Here is a 12,205-nt window from a genome sequence, read left to right on the forward strand (position 1 = left end):
ACAGGAGTGATCTGGTAGTTTTCACAGACTGATTATGTTTCACAAAAGATGTATTGAAAATTAAACAAATTTAACAAATAATTCCATTAAAATAATTTAAGACTGAGAGCTATCATTGACAGATCACCTGCTCTGGAAAGGTAAGTGATATACGTTGAATATGACCAGAAAGTGCCTAGAGTTTATTTAAACATGAAGCAGCAAAATGCACAATACAACACATCCTGTTTGTGCACTAGCAGAAAACTAGATTGGTGTAGATATTATCTATCTTTGTGTAGACAAAAGCAAAGACAGAAGGAAGGAAGCAAAGAAGAAATGAGAGAAGAAAGAAGTTGTAAACACGCACTGGTCATTTTTCTGAAGGGCATGTTTACCCATCTGTCCAAACGAAAGACCACAACCATAAAGCATATACCATTAAGTTCATGGCAGTGGAACAGATACAGATGTGTACCTTTGGTGTATAGCTGCTAGCTACCACAACTGAAGCTAAATCTTGAGGGCAGGTGAGAAAAGGCTGAAAGTCATTTTTGACGAACACTAAGTCAGTCATCCTGTATAGCATGTTCAGGGTTTCAGATTGATAGCAATCGTAACGAATCTTATCAGATTCATTTAGTTTCCTCCTTTCACAGGATAAGAATCTAACAAAAAAATGGAGGTGTCAGGTAATTACAAAAAAAAAAAAAAAAAAAAATCACACAAGAATGCACTGTTTATGCTCAGTGCCCTCAATCTGGCATCTTCTTTGAAAGCACTGGGTGCTGGAAGACATTCCCCCAGTTCCCTGCTATTTTCATTAATCTTCCAAACACTACAATCTCTTTTACAGATAGAGGGGTAAAGAAAAATACAGAAGGGCTGCTACAGTAAGCAGACAAACAAAACACGTTTGACTTAACTGAAGATTAGCTATTCAAAAAGATCCTAACACTACTACTTAGTTACACAAGTGTGGTTTTGTGCACATCCACAGTAGAATTAAACCAGTTTAAACTGTTTAATACTTTTCCTGTTATGGAGTATGGTCTGTATTAGGTATTGCAGGGACAATTAACATTAATATCTAAAGAGAATATCTTGAATACCAGATGACAGATGATGGCTAAAAAAATTAAACAAATTCTTTTGTCTTTTACTTCTGCTTAATGTTTTTGTTCAGCTCTTTTAAAATGTTATTCCCTTTTTCCTCAGTCAACTTCTATTTAAGCAGTACTTCAATATATACAGTTTCACCTTTGCTTATATTAAAAACAGTTGCTGTATTGTAGCTTATTAAAAAAAATCAAATACAAACATTCAAAATGTATTTCCCCTTTTTTCTTTTCTAAGTTTTATTTTTATAGTGCAATACAGTTTAAGACCTCCAAAGTATAATATAACAATTACTTTCAGATATTATTGATGTAAATATAATCTTTAGTTTTACTCACTACTGTCACCACTAATTTATTCCTATGAAAATATAACACAAAACGAATATCTCAGTGGCAGTAGTCAAATGATCATAATGGAATCAATTCACTTAAAGCACTGCTGCCTTGTGTTTCTTTGAAGGGCAAGTCCTTCACCAAAGCCCACCAGGTCCCACAGAAAGCTTTTGCCCCGTGCAGATGCAATCTAGGCTTTCAAACAGATAAAAATAGAAAATAAATAAGCAAAGAGGAGATATGTTGAAAAGTAGATTCCATGAGACCTACTTTTGTTACCAAAGTTTATTTTTCATTGTGCCCACACTGAGGGGCCAGGAGGGCTCATGCGCCCGCGCACAGCCCTCAGCCCCCCGGCCGTGCCAGCGCTGGCTGTGGAGGGGTGCTCAGGGCAGGGGCAGCACGGGGGTTGCAACAGTTGCACCCGCAGGAAGAGGCTGCAGGGAGCGCCGCAGAGGACACCTGCCCCCCAGCATGGGCACATCTCATGAAACCAGCTCACCGGCATCATCCAGCTGCTGCACTGAAGGTTGAGGGTTGGCTAATACCCAAAGTCCTCCAGGATACAAATTCAGAGTATGTTTATTGAAAAAGATGCTGTGACTTATACTAAGGAAGAGTTTGTATTGAACCAGATGGTAACGGGTCTTGGAACTTGGAAACCAACAGCTAACGCAAGGAGATAAGTCGTACGACTAGTTATATCCTCCTTGGGAAATCAGGATATAATATCTGTACTCCAAGACTATTAATACATACAATCATTAAATCTCCGTTAATATTTTAATAATCAACTGGAGACTAATAATATAACTCCTTAAAACTAAAGGCAGACGACAAATTCATACCCTTTTCCCCCTCTTTTAAAAGACATAAGCCCTAAATAAATGGGATATTTTAAATTTATGTTTTAATTTTAAGGCTCTTAACATTTTTAAAACAATCTGAAATGATTTGAAGTACTAAAAATTTAAAACATTGACTGACAAACTCAGCTCCATGAAGCCTCGCATAGGTTGCCAATCCTGTAGACTGACTGAGACTGTTCATGTACGTCTAATGAGACCCATCAGTGAGTATTTGCAGGATCAGGCAGATACCATACTTGTCCTTCTTAATAATAATAAAAGTCACTTACAGGAAACATTCAATCAGGCCCAGAAATAACCCAGTTGATCTGCTTCTAAAATCAGCTCTGTTAACCTACTTCTAGATGGCTTTTTGCCTGAGGCAGAACAAGCAAATCAAACAAAACTGCTTAACCAAGCAAAAAGTGATCTAATGACTGGGGAGACCAGTGCAGGAAAGATCAAAAAAAAGCTACTTCAGCAGCAGTTTATACTCCCTCATCCAATAGTTGAGCAGACCTGTAGCAGCAACCTGATACATTCTGGTTCAGCTATTCTATTTATACCATACCGTATTTATAACATGATCTGACTCCATAGCTAAGGGTCAGGTAATATCTTTGCTTCACACTCATTTAAAAGTTCAGTAATAACACATTCCCCCTGCCCCCAATTTTTTTTTAATCTGTTTTGAGTTAAATCACAAATTAAGAGTTTTCTCAACAAGAATTTCTTGAGAAAGAGACTTTATCCCCCTTTTCCTCTCTCCCCCCCCCACCAAAATGTAAGTTTTTCAAGAATTCTTTCTGAAAAAAAGCTATTGGTAGAAACTGAAAGGAATTTTTTTCTTGTGTGAAAGCACAGCAGTGCTATTTTCAAAGATTTCTTTTTTCTTTCTTTTTTTTTTTTTTTTTTACAAAAATCTGATTTTAAAAGTAACAATTTTGCATTTAAATGTTACTCTGCAAAGTTAAAAACGTTTCCAAGCATCACTTGACGCACCTTAACTGCCAACCCCCATGTGAACTTTTGGGGAAACTGAAAGAGGGAGAGGGTAAGGAGAGAAACAGAAAAAACAAATCTTTTTCAAAATTATGCTTTGATAAATCCAAAATGGAATCATCTTTCATATGAACTTTCTATGTGCAAGTGTCCCAGTTTCCCAGAAACTCTGTTAGTGACATAATATTAATTTTATAGGGAAGTGGCTTTGTGCCACTCTCTCTAGACAAGAAGCTAAGAGCATTCTTGGATTCTATTCATAACCCTGCATGTGAATTTGATAAATTTCCCCAGTGTTATATCTCTTCCCCTCTAATGTGCAGATGAATTATTCTTGCTTTACACACAAAAATACTGCTTTTAAAATGTTAATCTTCCAGCATTTTTTGATATCATTAGAAGTTCAAAGTTTTCCAGAACTTCCATAAAGATGTTTAGACATTTCCCTCTAAATAAAAAATATTCACATGAGCTAAGTTTCTTCTACATTTTACATATGGTATGCACTAATTCTAACAACATGATTTTAATAGCTTTTAAACAAAATGAAGTATTTAATTATCCAGATCCCTAATTTAAAACAAACAAAAACTGAGTTATAATATTCTTGTACCCATAACAACAGATAAAAACTTTCCTCCTTGTGTTTTCCATTTATATACCAAATATTTGTTGATTCCTCAACTGCATCCATAATTTCTTGAGAGGCATAAGACCTGATTTTCTGCAATTTACAATAGGTTTTTTTTTTTTTTTCATGAAATGGAGTTATTCATACCAGAGTGAGTAAGACCACACTCTGAGTGATTCAGACCTTAAAAATAAATATTTCAATTAAGCTAACATCAAGGTGAATATTTCTTTGACATTTTTTCTTTTTAATAGAAATTCATCCAAGCAAACCCTTTATTACAGCTTCTTCAACCCCTTTGGGATAACAGAGGAAGGCTCCTTCACGATATCCAGAATTATCTAGGTAAGTGAGCTCAGTAATCAAGCAGAGATCTGGTTTCTGCCTCCATTCAGCATGCAATGACTAATGCACTTTTTCGAAGGTTTTATGATTGCAAAGCACAAATGAGGACAGTTGCATATTCAACACTTCTGATGAGAACCACATAAATGCTGCACATTTTTACGTACATATAACCCAGCTCTATAGCCCAAATGGGATATTTAATAAGACCCAGCAGGTAAAAAGTAGTTTTTAGATTAAGAACTCCAACAGAAGATTCCTGCATCAGGTTTCTTGTAAAACTCACTAAGGAAAACACTGTGGTTATACTATTCCCCTCCCAGATTTGGGCCCATCTCTTCCCTCTAATAGAAGAATATCTCATCACTGACCTATATGATATTGTTCCTCTTTAAAAACAAAACCCATTTTGGTACGCACTGAACCTGTGTCCTCAGCTCTCATGGGAAAGAAGAGATATTAAATGTGATTCACATTTCGCTTTTATCCCCCATACGATTTGCCAGTAATTTCAATCCTCGTCCCTTTCTTCAGAAGTCATCCTATCATTTGTCTGTTTTGCACTCCTTTAAGCCTAAGAAGTTTTAATTTTGATGTACTTCCAAATACAGAGAGGTGAGCTGTACCTCTGACAGAGCCTGTCCTTCCACCGTAAGCGTTGCTTTCCGTACCCACGCTTGCCTGCATGGGCACGTACAGCAGCTGAGCTGCAATCCAGCAGGGCCACACAGCAGCAGGCCTCAACAGGGTAACAGCATTACAACTGCACGTGTGTCAGAAACATTCATTAGCCTCCACTGCGAGATCATTTTGGCTATTTTTCACTGGGGACTTCTGCTTGAGATTAGCCACATCTTTATGTGACAGTCAAAGTTTAACACCTGGTGTTTGGAAGCTCATCACTGCTCTGCTCCACCCTCGGCAGCCACTGTCTGGGGCAAGCCCGTGCAGGAGCCGGGGCAGTGCTTTTGGGACAACGCATTCCTAGCCTGATTCAGGATCAAAGAAAACTGTCAAAACTTCAAACATCCAAACAAACATACATGGTCTGAAGTACAACTTCTGAGTACATTTTGTTCTTATTTAGGAAATCTGATCATAGAAATGAAGCCCAATGTACTTTGCAAACCAAGAAGCCTGCCCCACCATGCTCCCCCTTAAGTAGCCGGGAAACTCCGTGTGGTCTGCCCGGAAAGTGCTGGGTAGGGGCGAGAGCACCAGCAGCTGAGGCAAACGGGCTGAGGACTGACTGGGCTGTGCCTCAGCAGTGCTGGTGGCCCGCTGGGTGACAGGGAGGGGGGTGCAACGTTCACTTCTCTGCACCTTCATTCTCCCAGTGTAAAATAGCAGCAGGGACCTTCCCACCCCAAGGTTTGCCAAGAGAAAACAGATGGGGCACAGGTACTGTTTCTGCTAAGTTAACCAGTGCTGTCCAACAGCCCGCTTCTCCATGTGTCCTACCTGAGCATGCTTGCAGCCATGTCTTGCTCATGGTATGGTCTAGCAGGGCCCGGGTGGGCTCCCCTGGGGCTCTCCATCCTCCCGCAAGGCCATGCGCCAGATCCCATGCTGACCTGCCAGATGAGGCGTGGGGGCTTCCTCCACCGCATCATGCTCCAAGAAAGAGTGCTGCAGGCCAACAGAGAGCAGCCTAGGAGAACGGATGGAGGATTCCAGTAAGGAAGAGGCAAAAAGAGCAGAGAAACTCCCTCAAGCGAGATCTCAGCAGGAATAGTGGGCTGAAAGCGGGAGGAGAGAGCAGGGCCAAAGCCCATATCCCCACCTGTTCACAGTTGAGCTTCGCTGGAGCTAATCAGGGGGAGCCACAGCACCTGAGCTGAAAAGAACTGGTGGCACTGCATCTGGCCCAGTCCTCACAGGCCAGCTCTGCTCCTCCTTATCCATTGCTATTTAAAATCAGGCTTTTCCCAAAGTAGTCTGCAAAATTTTCTCCACTCCACCTTAAATTGCCTTTCTCCATTATGATAATGTCAGCTTCAGCAGTATAAGAGCAAAGTTTGTCTTGGTACTTCAAGAAATAAAGCCACCTTTGAAACAACTACAAAATTACAAAATTAGGTTGCAGTGGGACTTCTAATGTGCTGTAAAGTATACTCATGCTTAATTAAATTACCTTGTCGAATCAGGGCTTAAATTAAAGTGAGAGAGGTACTTCAATGTTTATTTGGTTCAGATAATTAAAGAAAGTAACAAAATGAGTCTTTAGAACTAATGTAAGTTTAAGTTTTAGTAATTAAATATTTCTTTATTTAAGTACCTGGCATAGGTGTGTACTATACAGTGAAGGTAGAAATAGGTGAGCAAAACTGTTAAGTTCATATGCTCTGCTATGAAAACAAAATGGAGCAATTCTCAGGAACCAATTTTACCTCATACTGAATCATTTGGAAATATTTTCTTACAAGCTGTTGAATGGCCTTTTGTATCCCTGTTGTACCTTCTATTTCCAAGTTCCTTTGGAAGCCAAAAAGCAGGGAACATAAGCTATTTACTTATTTATCTTTAAGCTTAGAAAAATGGGACACATTCTGAAGAGGCAGGTTTCTTCTTGAGAGAGGAATGACATTTCATACTGGCTCTTATTGAAACCAGTTCACATAACCCAGGCCTTTCCTCTCCCTATCCACATCTCTCCACCACCCCCATCGCTTGCATTGAATCTGGTATAATAAATCAGACTCCCCAAAGACCTAGAACCCAGTTCTACTCTATTACATGAGGGCAACTCCACCAAGGGTTATGAAATAGCACGAGTGTAGTGGAGAATGGAATATGCTTTGCAGTATTGACTTCAATTAAACTTGAACTGAAAATAAAGACCCTTGAACAGGGTTTCTTTTTGCATTGCTAATAAAATCTGTATTCTTGGCAGCAGTGACCCAAAGCTGGCTGATGCACTGAAAATAGAAACCCTTCCTTTCACTGGTATTGCCCCTTCCCTTCTGAGCACTGCCAAGAATCACAAGTTGCTCTTCAAAGAGAGTGTCCATTGAGCTGCCCACCTGCGCTGCACACCGCTAGCTCTGCAGCCCCAAACCTGGGCTCTGTCTGTTTGCCCCTCAGGTAACAAAAACCTTCATTATGAAATGGATGCAGTAGGCACACCTCGTCCCTACCTGCCTCTTCAACATATAAGCCCAGCAGTTACCTATAATTTTGCTACTGCACATCTTGCTAAAGTGAGTTTTAGCCAGCGCTAAGCAACCGATCCTATCCTATACCTGAAACCAGTCAGGACTAATAACCAGGTGTCTGCTGTGTAGAGCACAGCCAGTCTCACTTGGACAAGCTCGCAGACAGCTGTAACTCAACTTCTCAGCACTGACAGCTAGGGAAATGTAGAGTTTCTAACTCCACGTGAATTGATCACTATCTGAAATTTCAAGGAGAAAGACTCCTCTGCTCATTTTATTTGCCTTCTACTCACAAGAGCAGAATGAAGCAGGCTTACTTTCTGATTCCCCTAGTTTAGGCTCCACTTGGGTAATTATCTCAAAGCATATTAATTTAGCTGCCTAGGACCAGCTTCTCACCTAGCAGGAAAAAAATGTATTTGAATAGAAAAAACTGAATGGAAAAAAAATATATCAGTACAGGTTTGAAGGGTTGGTTGTTTGTTCTGACATGTAATTTAAGTCTCCAACAAACCTTTACAGAAGTTTAGGTCAAACTGAAAATGTGATAAGCTAAGTTCTGTGCTTTGCTGAAATGACCAAAGTCTGTGGAGCACACTAGTTTTTACTAAAGGAAACTTAGGCTCAATAGGTTCTGAAGTTTTTTTTATATCAGGTTCTTCTTAATGTTTTTTTACTATGTTGTTGCCTGTATTTATTATCCACTATATATATTTCTGCAATCCATCTTCTTACAACGCCATCTTGTCAGCATTACGTTATTTCTAATGGGATACCAGTGAGGATCCTGGTAGGGACTGGCTTTATAAAGCAGTCTTTGAGCATACAAGACATACAAAGGAATCATAAATCATTTGAGAGAAATTTTGAAATTCTGCGGTAGCAAGTCCTGAAAGGAAAATGTATCTGAAGATTTGAAGGGCTTCTGTAAGTTTTCTGCAACACAGCATCAGCCATCAGACTTTCAGTGAACTAATCATTCCCCCAGATGAACTATTACTATATTCTTACGGTCTTTCTACAATTATCAGAGGCAATGTAAGTAAATAAACTACAGAAGCAGAGAAACACAGGATTCTTTTAAATTAGTATTCCTTCAAGATCAAGGAGAAGAAACATTGGCACAGAGGGATCATTGTCTATTGTACCTTACCCTTACAAAAATTTTATTGGAAAAACACAGATGTTCAAGAGAAAATTAAAAGCAAAAAGAGACTCAAGGACTGTTTTATTTGGATTGATATTTCTGGTATTCTGATGTCAATACTCTCATCAGTATCTGGAAACTTTCTGAAATTATTAGAGTGACCTAACACCTTCTGCTAGACTACAAGTTGCCTATGCCTAGAAAGAACTCTGAAGAGCTTTACTTGCCTTCTTCTTTCTTTCCCCCCCCCCCCGTTTTTGCCGAAGAGAAACTTAATAAATACTTAGCCTTTCAATCACATTGAGGTCCTTACATCTTGACCTCAGAATGATTGGCTTTTTTCTTTTTTTTAATACTGTTATCCTGAATGCAATTTCAGAATTGTTGAAACTTTTTAGACTTATGATGCAGAAAATTAATTTCTTGTAATTTATTCCAGTAACAAGCATCACATGACGTACCTTGATTCACTTCTGGCAGGACGTTCTCTAGGCGCAAGGGAGAGAGGGCTGGCCAGCCTGTTCAGTGCATTGCCATCAGGACAACCAGCTGTGAAATTGGGGAACTTCAGGAGATGGGACAGTCTAATGATACACAGGGCAAAGGTTTCTGGGTGCAGAACCTCAGGAACAGTGGGTTAGCTGAAAAAATTAAGTAATTTCTTTTGTTTTCGCATCGGTAGACAAAGACATTCCCCCTTTTTCTCAAGGGGGGGGAGAATATTGATTGTCTTCAATATTTAAATCACAAGTTCATAAAAGGTAATTAATGCTGTGAGTATGGACAGTACTGAGCAAAATGGCACCTTCAATTTCTGTAACGACTCTTAAGTGTTGTTGCAATACAAGTTCATTCTTCTAAAGTAGTAACAGGAGAAACTGCAAAATTTCATTAACAGTCAAATGACTGAATTTACAGGAAAACAGTTTTTTGTTGTTTTTTAAGAAAAACTTGTTCTTCAAGAAGAAGTAAAGTACGTTGCCATAATTTCAATTTGCTTTGGTGACTTTTAACATTCATTACAAATATTAGCAATTAAAAAGTAATTATCATTTACTAGAGTATCCAAAACAAAGGAAAAGGAACCGACACTTCATTTGTTTAAAGAACTACTTACCTTTTTAATGAAGATAAACTGGATTGCTGAAAGTCCAGGTTATTTTTCAACATAAGGATTAAAACAGATGAAGAGCAGTACATGCAATGAGGGATCAGTATACCTACAAGATAATATAGTGTTTTTTAAAGATCAGTATTTTCTTCCAGATTTTCCTACTTAGGTAGTTTTTCACAGCTAGTTCAGTTGTTAACCCAGAACAAGCAATAGCTGTTACATTACTGTGGAATCTAAGTTTACCACATTTCCAAAGAAAGAACTATTTTTGCAGCCAGTAATGAATAACTTCATTGTATTTATCAATAAAAATAGCAGTTTGTCTATTTGCCTAGTTACCTTTAAAAATGTGATATTTTCTTCCCTTCTATCCAAACTTAGTGAGACACACCTTAAATTGTTTTTATATCTGTCATCGATATCAAATGTGAAGACTTTCAGATTGGCACAATAGCAGAAAATGCATATATGAGCCCATACAACATAGTGGCATTTCTAAACATATGCTATAAATTATGTGTCTATTCTAAAATACTGCTTTATTTTGCTTTAGTGTCCCAACTAGTTCTCTGTAGAGGTTGGTTTAATACTTCAGTTCCTTTTTGGATAGTGCAACACACTTGGTGATCACCTCTGTAATTTTAAGCACGTTTTGCCTCTTTGGCATAAGCAACAGTGTTTATATTGTTATGACAGCACACATCTAACGGACAAACTCCCCAGTCACTCATATTGCCTAGCAGAAGGCTTGTACGTTGCTCTTAGATTGATGCAAGTCAAATGACCCTCCAAGCAAAGAAACTCAGGCCCAAAGGAGCAGGCAGCCTGATGGTCAGGATCTACTTCCCCAGGCAGCAGGCACGCGGCTGGTTCAAGCCATCCTGGCACAGCAGTCCTCAGGGAAAGCTCTCCCAAAGGCAGAGCAAACAAATGCCAGACTGTTCACACACACTAAGAATTCCCTATTTTCCTGCGTGCCAGGCTGGATGAGGGCCCCTGCTACAAGTGTACTACCATTCAATGAAGAAAAATTCACACCAGCTGTCTGCTTCTTGAAGAAACTACTTCTTTTTTGCTTTATTGACGTAGCTCTCTTCAGAAAATATAAGTAATTAATTTAATCTTTCCCCAGTGCATATTGCTCGGTAAATATTAACTGAGGCATTTTGTAATTTGTTTAAGTTACAATGCTCTTGATGATTTGTATTCAATGCTTAAAGAAATGTGTTATACTTTAATCTTTAAAAAGAGTATTCACTTATTTTGTATTATTTTTTCCAGCTGTAAACTGGGCCACATTTTCTTCTGTCTCAAATAACTGACGCTTACACAGTTACTTTTTCCAAATAAGGTACAAAGGATTCCATGATATATATGTTGCCAAGAACTAATGGTATGGTAGTTTCAGCAGCAGCTGAATGGCAACACTAAACTTAAATTAACCCAAATTAGCAATATCTGAATATATATAGCGTGGGCTTCTTCCCTGGGGAAGTTTGGTTTACAGCCTTAAATGGAAGGTGTTTGATGGCAATCTCAGGCTCTGGCAGATAGTACTTCACACCGCATCTGGCACAGTGGGCAGCACCTACTCTGATCAGACTCCATATGCGTAGTCATCACTTCTCACCTCAGCGAGGTAGGGGATATGTCCCCACCTGTGTTAAGTGAGCGGGTGGAGCAGATCATGTTGCAGCTGCCTGCAAACAAACCAAACAGCTGAGCTTCTCAGTGCTGACAGCCCATTTGCCATCAAACTCTCAAATGTGTAACTTGCCCCTCTCCCTGTGCACACCCCACCAAAAAGTAAGGAGAATACAATTTACCTTAGATAAGCGAATAAATGGATCTGGAATGCAAAATGCTACAGAGTGTATGTCAGTGTTGACTTGGTATTTTGGTTCTCCTCTCTCCAACCCCCAAGTTTTTAGAAATGAGAACGTATTAGAGAGCTCTCAGTCATGGGGGTTGTCAATGATATCTTTCACTAACACCTTCTATGAAGAGGAGCAGTGCATTTTTTCTTGGAATCGAATCATATTTGGAAGCCAGTCAACTGAAGGTCCAACAAAGGATTTGGGAACTAGCAAGTCAGATGTCGCGATTCCTAAATTTGCTTTCTCCCCAACCAGCAGACACAAGTTTCGGGATTTCTTCTTCCTTTAGATGTTTTAACTGCTTTAAAAACCTTCCTTCTGTTAACGCGCATGCACTATGCATGCTCTAAGCAGGCCTGCTGGTCCCAAAGGCGACATACACGATGTGGTCCCTGAATGCCAGCCAGGTTTATGTACCTGGCCACTGCCCTCCCCTGACTAGGACAGTTCTGGGTTTGTGCAGAACAAGAATTGCAGATGTGTAGGAAACCTGAAGAGGTCAGCTGACGCCTTCAGATGTGTTCACAGTATAATGGCTACCAGCTTCTGTAGCGCTATTTTCTGTCTTAGGCATCCAAATTCCTTTTCTGGTTTAGCCCTTAGTCTCCCAGACTGGGAACTGAATATTCAGAGGGACAAATCCATAAATCTTC

The 12,205-nt window shown here is 39.4% G+C and overlaps 1 protein-coding gene across 1 annotated transcript in view; it reads right to left on the reverse strand.

The window, feature by feature from the left end:
* PRDM5 (PR/SET domain 5) overlaps positions 1–12,205 on the reverse strand; it is a 197,110-nt gene that overhangs the window by 16,845 nt on the left and 168,060 nt on the right. Inside the window, exons 38-40 of the mRNA XM_064510639.1 lie at positions 9,679–9,781; positions 9,023–9,202; positions 5,721–5,910 (exon numbers count right to left, since the gene is read on the reverse strand). The gene's annotated coding sequence lies outside the window, so the exon portion shown is untranslated. The remainder of the gene's footprint in view (positions 1–5,720; positions 5,911–9,022; positions 9,203–9,678; positions 9,782–12,205) is intronic.

Source organism: Dromaius novaehollandiae, chromosome 4 (genome assembly GCF_036370855.1).
Source record: "Dromaius novaehollandiae isolate bDroNov1 chromosome 4, bDroNov1.hap1, whole genome shotgun sequence".
Classification (NCBI taxonomy): Eukaryota; Metazoa; Chordata; class Aves; order Casuariiformes; family Dromaiidae; genus Dromaius; species Dromaius novaehollandiae.